The sequence below is a fragment of the Caretta caretta genome, chromosome 4, assembly GCF_965140235.1.
Source record: "Caretta caretta isolate rCarCar2 chromosome 4, rCarCar1.hap1, whole genome shotgun sequence".
Taxonomy (NCBI): Eukaryota; Metazoa; Chordata; order Testudines; family Cheloniidae; genus Caretta; species Caretta caretta.
Window position 1 is genome coordinate 42,600,563 of NC_134209.1, and position 12,049 is coordinate 42,612,611.

The following is a 12,049-nucleotide window of genomic DNA, read 5'->3' on the forward strand; positions in this document are numbered from 1 at the left end:
CCAGAATTTTAAAATGGCAAATTACTCCTCACTGTTTCTTTTGTTTATTGCTTACATTTAACTAAGCTTGGCAGATGAAAATAGACGAGTCAATTTCCTGTTTGCTTGTAGTTGTTTTTCAGTCAGTTACAGGTTCAGGTTCTCATGCATTAGCACAATATTATGATGTCTGAGCTGCAAACAGAACTGAAGAATGCCTGGTTTGTCTGTTTATTTTGTTTTTTTTTAAAGAAACAGTTTCAATTTGGGTTTAAAAAAAGGTAATAGAAATATTGATATTAAGATTTCATCAAAAGTTATTATTTTTTTTTACTTTATTTTTTCAATAAAGCCTAAATTTGTAAGCAAACTCCACCTAACACTCTCCATTTAAAATAGTCATCGTTCCTTGAGAGGTACTCGGAAGATTAAGAAAGAAGTTAAAGGGATAATGGCAATTCAGAGAAATGTGGGATTTCTTTTAAAGCGTACGTACCTAGTGTTAGAACAAGTAACACCTAAAAGAACCTAAAAGATCGCTATATCTGAAAAATGTTAGTGAGAAAGGATGGTTCATTTTTCATTTTTTTTTTTCAGTTGGCTTAGCTCTGGCCTACACTACAAATTTATGCCGATATAACTAAGTCGCTCAGCGGTGTGGACCTAACTTCTGGTGTAGACAGCACTCTGTCAACGGGAGGGCTTCTCCAGTTGACATAGCTACCGCCTCTTGGGCAGCTGACACTACACTGACAGAAGCAGCTCTCTCATTGGCGTAGGTAGTGTCTTGACTGAGCGTTACAGCAGTGCAGCTGCACCAGTACAGCGCTGTAAGTGTAGACAAGCCTTTACTTTGTGATTTTTGACATCACTTTGCATGGAGTTAGTTTCACTTTTTCTTCTGTATGGCTAAGCTGCAATCCTGCAGTGAGCTCCTTGGGGACAGACCCCTGGAGAGAAGGCTTAAGCTTGGGTAAAGAGCAGCCAAGTCTAGGGTTCATGTTGTGGTATTTTGGAATTATTTTTTTGCTCAAGCAGATCCCAGAGGGAGTATTTGGAGCTGAGTGGGATCTCTCTTAACTGTCAGAAGTTCTGCTCTGTGTCAGCTTTGCCCTTAAATGCACAGGATGTCCTTTATGTTTCTGTTTTGTTTCTTTGTTTTACAGCAGTAAAGCACACCACCTAAGTTTGTAGGTATCGCTCCTGCTCTGAGTGGCTTATTGCACTACTCTCTCTTCTCTGTAGACCTGTGGGGCCTTTAAAGGCCATTTTTCAGATGACTTAGATGCCTCCATTAGAGACAGGGTGGGTGAGGCAATATCTTCTATTGGGCCAACTTCTCTAAGGAGTTATGTCATACTGTAAACCATTTTGGATTGGAACTCTACCTTGGGAGATGTCATCAGCAAGTCACATTCTATTCTGAATTCCTATTTCAAGTAATTCATCTTTTTTTCTTGTCTCCCAAGTATACATAGATATTAGGCGATTGTGGGCTTGGTTTTCAGAGGTACTGCCCATGACTCCAATTGAAATCAATGGGAGCTGTAGGGACTCAGTACCTCTGACACTTGGACTTTGTTTTTTTAAGGGTCCACTCTTTAATATTCTTAATGATCCCTGATGTGTGTTGGAATAGGGTAGTATCTCTTTAAGTAGTTTGTAAGCCCAGTAGTGGTGTTCTCTGTATTCCATGTTTTAGATGCTGCCAGAAATCAGCCAGGGCAGCAACAAGTATGGCATTTTTGTGTCTCGTTAGTAAACATGGTTCTCTGGACCCAACTGTTCCCTGTGGTTTCTTCATATTGTTATTGTTGTGTAAAAAACAAAAGACACAGCAGGTCTCAAATATCTTTCAGAGAGGCCTGGGTTGGTTTATTTATTAGATGGTTCCTCCCAACTGAGATCCCAAGAATAATAGTAACAGCTAATTGGACAAAAGCTATCAAGGAGATGTTACTTAGATCAGAGATATTAGGTATATTATGACATCAGACAACCTTAATAAAACATTTAATAAAAATGTGTAGATCATGCATCACTGCCCAGTGGGTAAAATTCACATTGCATACTGTCCATCGCACCTAAATCCAAAAGGCCTTCAGAATCCCTAGAAAATACTCTGTTAGAGTATTGTACACATTTAAACACATTTAAGTATTTAAACACATTTTTGTGTATCTTTTGTTTTCCTCCCGGTTTGTGATGTTGCCTTTGTCACAATCTGAAACAAACTACTATCCTTGCGGAAAAGTCCTATATAATTCGATAGAAAAAGTTAACTTCTATAGATGACTGCTCTTGAGAATGTATTAGAAAATGAGATTTGCTCTATAGAACTCTATAGCCTGGTTTAAAAAAAAAGATTATTTTATTTTATAAGTGATCAGAGAAATTTCTGTAGAATGTAATAGGTTTTATCCCAATTGAATTTTTTAGGACTTTTCTATATAGGAATGGCTGTGAAACATCATGTCATAGAGGAAAGGGACTGTTCTATTGGAGCTACAGTATTTTCCTTCAGAACTAGTTCAAACTTGCATAGTGCTATGAACCTACCCATTGTAAAATACTATTCTTGACCATGTTTAGCTCTAATTTATCAGTTGGTCTGGCTCATTTCTCATGGGCAGTTGTGATGAGAGTCGTGCAGTTGCCTCTGGGTCTGTCATGAGGCTAGGCTGCTGATGAATTTTCTGAGAATTGTTACAACATACTTTCACATGCTGGAAAAGTAACTTCTTGTACTAATGCGGCATTTACATATTATACAGACCCCTTTTTATGGCAGAAAAAACAGTGTTTTCCCATGAACATAGTTAATGTGCTGTAAACCTATGAACTGTTTGGATCCCTGGGCTACCTCTCAATATACATATGTATTGATAATACACTTTCCTCTGGAAAAGACTTGACATACCAGTTGGTTAGTTATGCAGGTGCAGCAACCAAAATCTCTTATTCAGATGGTGTACAGGGGTCAGCGGTCTTATTCCATGCAAAATCTGGAGAAGTAGCTGCCGATGGGCTGCTCCACACTCTGACATTTGGATGAGTGTGTGTGTTTCAGTGGCCCTAGGATAACAGATGGGTCCAGCTGTTGAATACACAAGTGTGTTGGGCCCCAATGTTGTCTGTTAAAATTGGGCTTTTTAAATGTATAAAACAAAAGATTTTTTTTAAAACCCAGAATAATTCATGCAACTTGCCTTTTGACCCAGCAACAAGAGATTAAGACACATTGCATCAGCAGGGACTACAAGACTTCTACACTAAGAGCTGAGTAACCAACTAACTCTCCTGCATTAAGCAGCCTTTTGTATAACCCTGGGAGAGTTCCCATAAATTCCTCCTTTCATGGGCATAGATTCACTCTGCTGCAGGCACTCATTTTATTTTAAGAGCACTCCCTTTCTCTAAGGTTTCTAAGTCACAAGGAAATTTAATTCAGAAGCCCAACAACAAAATGATAGATCTTCACAGATTCATCCTCTGGGTAAGTAATCTGCCTCAAAGAGGCTGGCAGCTCATCTGTGATCAGAGAAGTCCCTTTCTGGAAGGAAAATTCAGTATAAAATGAAGGGAAAGAGTTGCTGGCTAGCTAGAGAACTACAAAAGGGAAAGGCATTTGCTCAGAGCCAGGAGGTTTCTCCCCATTGCAACTAGATTCATACCCCAACAGGTGAGTAAAGGAATGTGGAGAGAGGGAAGCATGAACCTTGTATGGATGGAGTCTTGCTTGAATCTTTCACCTCCTCTGGAAAAGGAAGAAGGAACTCCTACCCATATACTCCCCACTCATCACAGTTCTGTTCTTGGGAGCCCTCGAACAGAGAGGTGCAAAGATACCAGAGTACTGACTCTCTGCCTATGATGGAGCCCCTCTGTTCAGCATAGCCTAAAGCCCAATACCAGAGGATTATTTCAAAAAACAGGGACCCCTCTCAAAAACAATGAGCCACTATACTAATAAATGGAGGTCTATCTTACAAAATAGTGTTGGGCAGTTGGCTGTGTTTCCCTTTAACTCTTAGCCTTAATCAATATAGAAATGGTCCCAGCTGAGGTAATACCATTCTCTCCCATTGCCTGTTGCTTAGCTTGCCTTTAGATTTTCTGCTTCCTTCTACAGCACTTTAACAGCAACCCAGTGTATGACTGCTATAGTTGGCAGAAAGGTACTTAGTCTCCCATTTCCATTGCTGAGCTATCTTTTGCTTCTTCCCTCCTCCAGATAGTGAACATGTTTAATTAAATTTTGAAACTTCACTATGAAGATTAGGAGAAAATAAAGATACTGTTAAGGGGGAGAAAAAGAAAATGTTTTCAAGTCAGCTTCATTAACTACCAGGCTATTAGAATGAGGGTCACTTTGCCCAGACTGAAATAACTGCATATCCCTAATTGCATTTTATTTAAGTTATTTCTTGTTAGCAATTTAATATGGCTGGAAGCACAAATTAATTATACCTGGCAGCTAGCTGTAGGAAAGTTATAGTGATCAATGTTTAGGGTGGTTTTTTAAAATATTTATCTTTAGTTTATATACTTGGGTCACCACCACCTATCCTCAGTATTAATCTGGTGGAATAAGGAATGGATTTTTATAGTAGCCAGTGAGCTAGATAGGCAAAAACAAAACAAAACAAAAAACCCCAGCATAAGCCTTCTTATCCAAAAGGGCTTGGGAAATCCACAGTATTTGGATAAATGGGGGGTAGAGCAATCAGGGGAGTGCTAGGGAAAGTGACCCTGGCTGGGGCACCTAAGCTTTAAAATGGACTTGCAGTTAAATAGTGCTTGGATAAGCAGGGTTGTAAAAGGGGTTAGATTTTGGATATGGTCACAATTCTGTTCTTGCCTACATTTCTGCTCTTATAGCATCATATACCCTTTCTTGCCACTTATACTCCTTTATATCTTTTCTCTGGACTCACCCACTATGATGGAATGCACCCCTGTATTCAAACCCTACACACTACTGTAATAATCTTTGTATGAGGTATGCCTTGTGAGGTATCATTTGAAAACTCATAACTTGCTGATCAGTAATATCATGGTAAAATGCATGTAGCAACATTATGTGTAAAGTTTTGAACATAAGCTGAAATCATAACAGAAGTGTGTTTCCCAGCTAAATCAAGGGAGTGGCTAAACCAATTTCTCCAAGATAAAGGGCAAACTTATACTTCAGCCAGGTGTCAGCAAAGCTGATGGACCTATCAAGTGGTCATCCTTGGCAAGAAAGTGGGACAGGGACAAAGGGATCCGCATCTTAGCATAGAAACAGCATGAAGTCTCCTTCCTTTTCCAGTCTCCCTGTCTCTTGGTTCTCAGCTGGAAATGCTTTTCAAAGAGGGACTAAAACTATAAAAAGCAGGGGCAAACACCCCAAGATATCTCTCCTTTCTCTCCCTGTCCATCTCACTCTTTGCATCTGAGAAAACAAAAGAAACAGCTATTGGAGTCTGAGGGAGGTGTCCTGACCTGAAGAGTTTAGTCAGTAATGCTGTTGGAAACATGTGGTGAGAAACTTTGCTTGAATCTAATATAGTTTAAGTTTAGCACTAGAAAAGTGTTTCATCTTTATTTTTCTTGTAACTATTTCTTACTCTTATGCCTCGTTGCTTGTACTCACTTAAAATCTAACTTTTGTAGTTTATAAACTTGTTCTATTGTTTTATCTAATCCAGTGCGTTTAAGTTAAAGTGGCTGGGCAACTGCATTTAAGGTGGCAAGTTGTTGTGTATTATTCCCTTAAAGGAATAACAGACTTAATATATTTGGACTATCCAGGAGAGGGCTGGGGTGTACAAGACATATATTTGTGGTGCAAAATCTGGGACTTGGGAGTGTGTTGGGGTCGCCCTGTAGTATAACCAAAGCTGGTGAGAGCCAGGGTATGATAGGCAGGCTGTAGTTACACCATCTGAGAGTGACCTGCATGCTAGCAAGCTGTTTGCGAGTGGTCCAGGTTGGGAGATACAACAGCAAGGTCTTGTGAGGCACCCCAGGTTGAAGGGCAAGGGTGATACAGTGCCTCGCTGGTCTGGATTGCACCCTGGTATGTCACACCCACTTAGGAGAGAGGATGGTCCTGTGATTAAAGCACTGGACTGAGACTTAGAAGATTTGTGTTCAGTCCTGCATCAGCCATAGACTTCCTGAGATTAATCTCTTGGTGCCTCAGTCCCCCCCTCTGTAACCTGGGGATAATAGTACTTCCCTACCTCGCAGGAACTTTCCTTAATGATGGTGATGCACTCAGATACTTCAGTGATGTGGCCATGTAACTACACAGGTATAATCAATAGCTGGATTGCACTGAGTGCCTGCGGCTCCTATTAATTTTAATGAGCTGAGAGATCAATGCCTTGCAAGACTGAACCTCCTGTCTCCTCCTTCCCTACTTGTTTGTGCATGTTTTTTATGCCGCCCCCTACACTTTTGTACAGCATTCCATTTCCTGAGTGCCAAGCATTCAGCCTTCCTTTCTTCAAATCTGCCCTTCAACCCCATTTCTTCTGTAAAGACTTCCAATGGCCAATTCCACGTTGCCAACCATGTCCACAAGCCTTCTTGCAACTGAACTGTACTTCTGTGTACGTTCTTTTTCTGTGCAATAGCAAGATCCTTGGGACAGTGATCTAGCTGTTTATATGTTTTGTAATGTCCCATGCAGACTTATGGGGATCTGTGAATAATAAACAACAAGATGTGATATCGACAGTTTTGGAAAAGACAGGAAATTGATTATTGCCTCTTGGGCAAGTCACTTCATGTATCTATGTCTCTATACCCCTTTGCAAAATGGGCTTTTCTTTAACTATCACAGAGGGGGATGTGAGAATTAGATAGTAATCTTAGCATAGTTCTTTGAAACTGTACAGGAAATCTTGTGTATTGTTGTTGTTTATTAGCTAAGGAACAGGTCAATTATCAGCTGAGGAACTGGTCAGTCAATTCCCAAAGGGCGAAAGCAAAACCATCTGGCAAAATATATCTGAGAGCTTAGGGAATCAGGACCAAGAGCTGGATTCTTCCTCTGTCTATGGTATTAGAGAGCCACATGGGGAGCTCTGGGAGGCAAGATTACTCTCAGATGATGATCTTCCTGGTGTGCAAGGAAAGCATGCTCTCTGCACTACCCCTTAGGACGGTGCAGCATGCATTCACATCTGCAGCTAATCAGCTCCAGTGGTTAGTACACAGGGAAGGACGACACCTTCTCCTCCTCATCCCAACAGCTGGCATGTGAGGTGTGCCAGGAAGGTGCAGCCCTTGCACTCAGGACAGCATGGGGACTATGACTATGCCTTACTCCTTGTGCCCACCCCACCCACATCCTGCACACGAACTCGTAGGCCAGGCACAGTCCTGCCCGATGCGGTTCTTTTGCACTCCTTGCAAAGACTGGTAATGGTTGGGATTCTAATCACATTGCTGTACTCAGAGGTTGCCCTCTCAATGCAGAGATGAATCCTTTTCAGGGGATTGTTTCTCTTTTCCCAACTTTCACAGCAATGGGGGTGGGTCGTCTCCCACAGAAAACCACACTGTTGAAAAATGTTCATTGGTGGAGTGAAAAACCTTTTTAGTTGTGGATGTGACCCTTTCAGATTTTTCAGCAGATGAACTGGTTGTGGGAATGCTGTTCTTTTTGAGGTAACAAGTTGCGGAGGGTCTATGCTTTGTTTTTGTGCCAGAATACAGTACCAGGAACAAGAGCATTCTCCCAGGAAATAAAGACGCAGGACTTACGTAGTGCTGAAGCCAGAAAGCTGGGGATCAGTTCAGTAATACAGTGGCTCTCAAACTTTTTCAAATTGTGGACTATTCCTAAGAGAGAGGTTATTTTGTGAGGGCTGGTAGGTGCTTGCCATTTCCGAAAATCAGGCTGCTTATTTAAGCATCTACATAAGGATTTAAGAGCTTAATGTTCAGCTCCAGGGTCGTGAGTCTCATCCACAGGGCTAAAAGTGCAAACCCCCCAAGTTCATGACTTATCAGCCCAAGCCACTCCCTTCACCGTACGCAGGCATTAAAGGATTCCGATGTAGCGCCTGGTGTCTCTTGTCTTAGTCTGTGCCCCAAATAGTTTATGTCGTCTATTTTTTCATTATGTGTGCACACACAGCCCCAATCCTTGGGCCCCAATCCTTGACTGAGGCCACTAGGTTCTACCACAATATAAAAAATAGTACACAGTAAGGGCCTGGACCTGTTCCCAGCAAAATCCATGGGAATTTTTTCAAAGTATGGCTATGCAGTTCACTTATGAAATTATCAAATGTCTTTTAAAGATCTAGCTTATTAGGGGTGTGTGTGTGTGTGTAAAGTGGACTGAAAAAGAGAAATACAGCTTCTCACTGGAACCTCAGTTCTTTGGAGCACTTGCAGTCTTGCATCCTCACCAGTTTCTATTATCAATATTTTTAGCTGCCAAGAACAGTAGATTTTCAATAAGCGCAATATGTTCTTGTGTTTCTATTTTGTGTTCCATGATGCTCTCAGTTTTCTGGCACATGGTTTAAATTGAGCTGCCACCTTAATATCAACAGCATTCTTTGTATTTTTGAAGAGATGTCCTAGTCAAACGTTATTTAAGAATGACTTCTCATGGGATATGGTCAAGTTACTGTCCCAAGTTGTTTCCCATGAATCCCATGAACATGCTGGTGAAACGTTTCACACCTAAATGCTATGGGCAGTGTCTTTCTTTTTAGGCCAGTAGAAGCTCTTGAGCAGAATTTTAAGTGGGGCATTGTAATTAGGTATTCATTACTTAAATGCATTTTTGAAGATGCCCCGCAGAGCTCTGATGTGACTGACAGACTGTGCAGTACAGCTATGGAGCCCCCTACTGGAAAGTCTGCATCAAGCATGGAACATTGGAGTAGTGTTGTCCAGTATGAAACCTTCATGGAAGAGCTATTCTGTTAACAGCTGTGAGTGGTGCAAATTATGGGAGTTGAAGGGAAGCTTACTTTATCATGATATTTCTCAGTAGCTCCCACAGGTAGGTGCCCTATTGATAGAGCTTCCATTAACTTAAGCCTTTTTTTTTTTAAAGTTGGAGTAATTCCTTTGGAAGCAAAGCCAATTGTGGACTCATTATGTAACAGAACCAAATCCGCTTTGTGAGGGTATTGGCAGTCATTTTAAAGTGTCTTATTTGGAACAAAGCAATCCTAGATAAGGATGTTTCTTATCCGTTACTTTGCCTTTTCCACTGTTTGAATGGATTTTACTTCAGATAGCTATTTAGTGGGCTCACATCCTTGGGTGTTGGTGGGGATTCATGGCTTTCATCCCGCAGGCAAGCGTGTCAATTGTGGTAGGCATTCCACAGGAACCCCGCCAATGAAGGTTGCCCAGGTGCTCTGTTCATGCCGCCTTCTTAGCCAGTGCTGCTTATTTTTGGCTGGCTGGCTGGCTATTGGACCTTCAGTGGAGCAAAGTTGTGCACATCCTCCTCTAGGTGGAATTTGTCTCTAGGTTACAGAGTAGAAGCTGGTGTAATCATGGGCTGAATCAAGCCTGCAGTCCTTTTGCTATAACCCTCTAAGTGGCATGGTTACCAAACCACTAACATTTGTGGCAAGACTTTGGAAAAGTTCATAAGCATTCCTAAGTATCTCTATAATTCTTATTATTCTGAGGTACTACCGCTTTCCTGGTAAATTTGAAGTTCTCCAATTTAATACCTTTTTTGGATAATATGTTTCTCAGCTATTTAAGCTCTAGTGTTTTGAAGTTTTCCTTTATTAAATCTGAAACCCTCTTTTCATTCCAGTTAGAGCTTTTCTTAATCTAATCTATCATATATTCCTCTCTGGTTTTGTCCTAGATCACCACACCTGTGGTACAACTCTGCTTAGTTCTAGTGCAACAGAGTTAAGACATGATTGTAGTAAGATGCAGTATCTTGCAGCTGTGCGGCGTGCTTAGAATTCTCTTGGTCAGATTTGCTTAACTCCACTGGATGCATCCATAACAGTGAAGTATTCAGTTCCATCAAGAGTGGTACTTATTTCTTCCCCAATGGGAGCTTTATTGTTTTCTATAGCTTTATTTAATCTATTTAGATTTCAGACACTTTTTCAGTACTACTGCTATTGGAAGTTCCTGTGTGCATTATTGGTGAGGAGAATAGCAGTTTAAACCAGCCCAAGAAAAGTAAATATGATGATGACTGATAAGAAAATAATACTTAGGAGAAAATGGATGGGAAAATTAGCCTACACTGATGGAAAGGTTGTTTTCTGTCTGTGTAGGGACAGCACCTGCTCAAGTGGTGGTAATTAGGTCAATGGAAGCATTTTAGCTGCGTCTACTTTGAGGACTACATAGTATGCTCTTCTGATATAAACAGATATTGCACTTTGTCTTCTAAGAGACTGTAAAAATGCTTTGAAAAGTGACTGTCAACATCATGAAGATCCATATGCTAAGTTTTTTGTGTTTCAGAGACTCTATCAAATTTTCACAGTTTACAAATAAAAATATATTTTTTACTAATCACTGTCCTTTTAAATTGAGCCTTGGATCTGAATGTCAGAAAGATTTTGCATCTGGAATTTAGTTCACAACTCTGATTATGATACCTAAACCAGAAAAATATCCATCTGATTCTCCCATCGCTGTTTAGTCCTGCAGTGTGAAATGGAGTAGGGAGGAGTACAAATGTGGTGATTTTTTTGCTCTCATTGTAGTAATTAGGGATGACTCCAGGTGCATGGAGAGCAAATCCACTGAATAAAAATGATGCTAGTTCTCTTTTACATAGGCAATTTTCTAATGCCAGCCAGGCTTCGAGTGGTTTGAAACCAAAAAGTTTGATATATTCTCAGTGTCTCAGTCTTCATTCTATTACCCAGACATTATCAACAAGTAATTAATAATAAGTTAGTATTTTTAGGTACTGGATTTCACTACTGGTGCAGTTGGTAACTTTATTTGCTTCTTGGTGCATTGTCACTGCTGACAGGCTGCATTCGGCTTGTGTTCTCCACAGAGAACTGTGTTCCAGTACTGTAAAGGGCCCAGGATTAGACAGTCCACTATACTTGCTGTAGGACTTTGTTTTGCAGACCTTAGGGTGAGTAGTCTATGACAGGTTGCTGTTACAATACTACCAGCACCAACTGTTCAAAGAGTGGGTTAAAAACATGAGATTTTTAAAAAGTAATACTTTTGGGGATCTTTCCATTTGCCTCCTAGTTTTTGAGCCTTTATGGTTCACGTTTTCAAGCTTTTCTCCACAATAATGAGGGCTAGGAACTTTTTTTTTTAAATGAAAGCTGAGATTCTCTCATAATCACATGACTCCAGGAGCTAGAGCATTAAGAAAAGCACGAAGTATCATGAGAGCCATAATAAAATTGTGAGAGTTGGCAACACTATTGCCATTCTCGCTCTCATCACAGCAACTGCTTTTGTGGCTGGTGGGTGTCAGAAAGAACTGTAATTTTTATAACACTGGTGATGCTGCCTTTTACCCAGATTTAGGCATAGGTCATATCTGTTCCCCTTGCCATGTACTGTCTTTGCACGTGGGTAACTGTATTCTTTCCATAGGAACAGTACAGGGTGGAATTTTGCTCCAATATTTTGACGTATTTTTGAGTGTATTCTGTTCCCATGTGAATATTTGTGCTACAAGGGCTGATTATGCCCTAGCGGTATAAGAGAGTAGAGACAACCACAACAGCAAGGAGGGGATGTGATTTTTACTTTTGTGTTTTTCCTATTGATATGCTTGCCTGTCAGATAGGATTCACCAAGTCTGGACTTGATCTATTGTTTTCCTTTACTGTACAGCCAATTCAGTAGCTAATGCTAGCATAAGATGAAAGGTAAAACAAATACCGCTGGCAGATACAGTATATGTTCTAGTGCTCTGCAAGGTATCAAGAAACACTGCTCGATAGAGCATTTGAATCTCTGCTCTGCTTAGAAGTTACCACTGTATGTCTCACTGCCAAGTGTCAGCCCTTTTAATCTTCCACAATAATAAGAGCTACTTGGGCCCTTACAAGAACAAAAGGACACATAAATTTTGCCCACT

The 12,049-nt window shown here is 40.6% G+C and overlaps 1 long non-coding RNA gene across 2 annotated transcripts in view; it reads left to right on the forward strand.

Moving 5' to 3' along the window:
• LOC125635270 (uncharacterized) overlaps positions 1-12,049 on the forward strand; it is a 188,100-nt gene that overhangs the window by 60,533 nt on the left and 115,518 nt on the right. The window contains exon 1 of one of the 2 annotated variants that reach the window (XR_007356198.2): positions 3,290-3,475. The exons of the other annotated variant lie outside the window; for it this stretch is intronic. This is a non-coding gene — a long non-coding RNA (uncharacterized LOC125635270). Of the gene's footprint in view, positions 1-3,289; positions 3,476-12,049 lie in introns of those variants that run through there. 2 annotated transcript variants of the gene reach the window in all.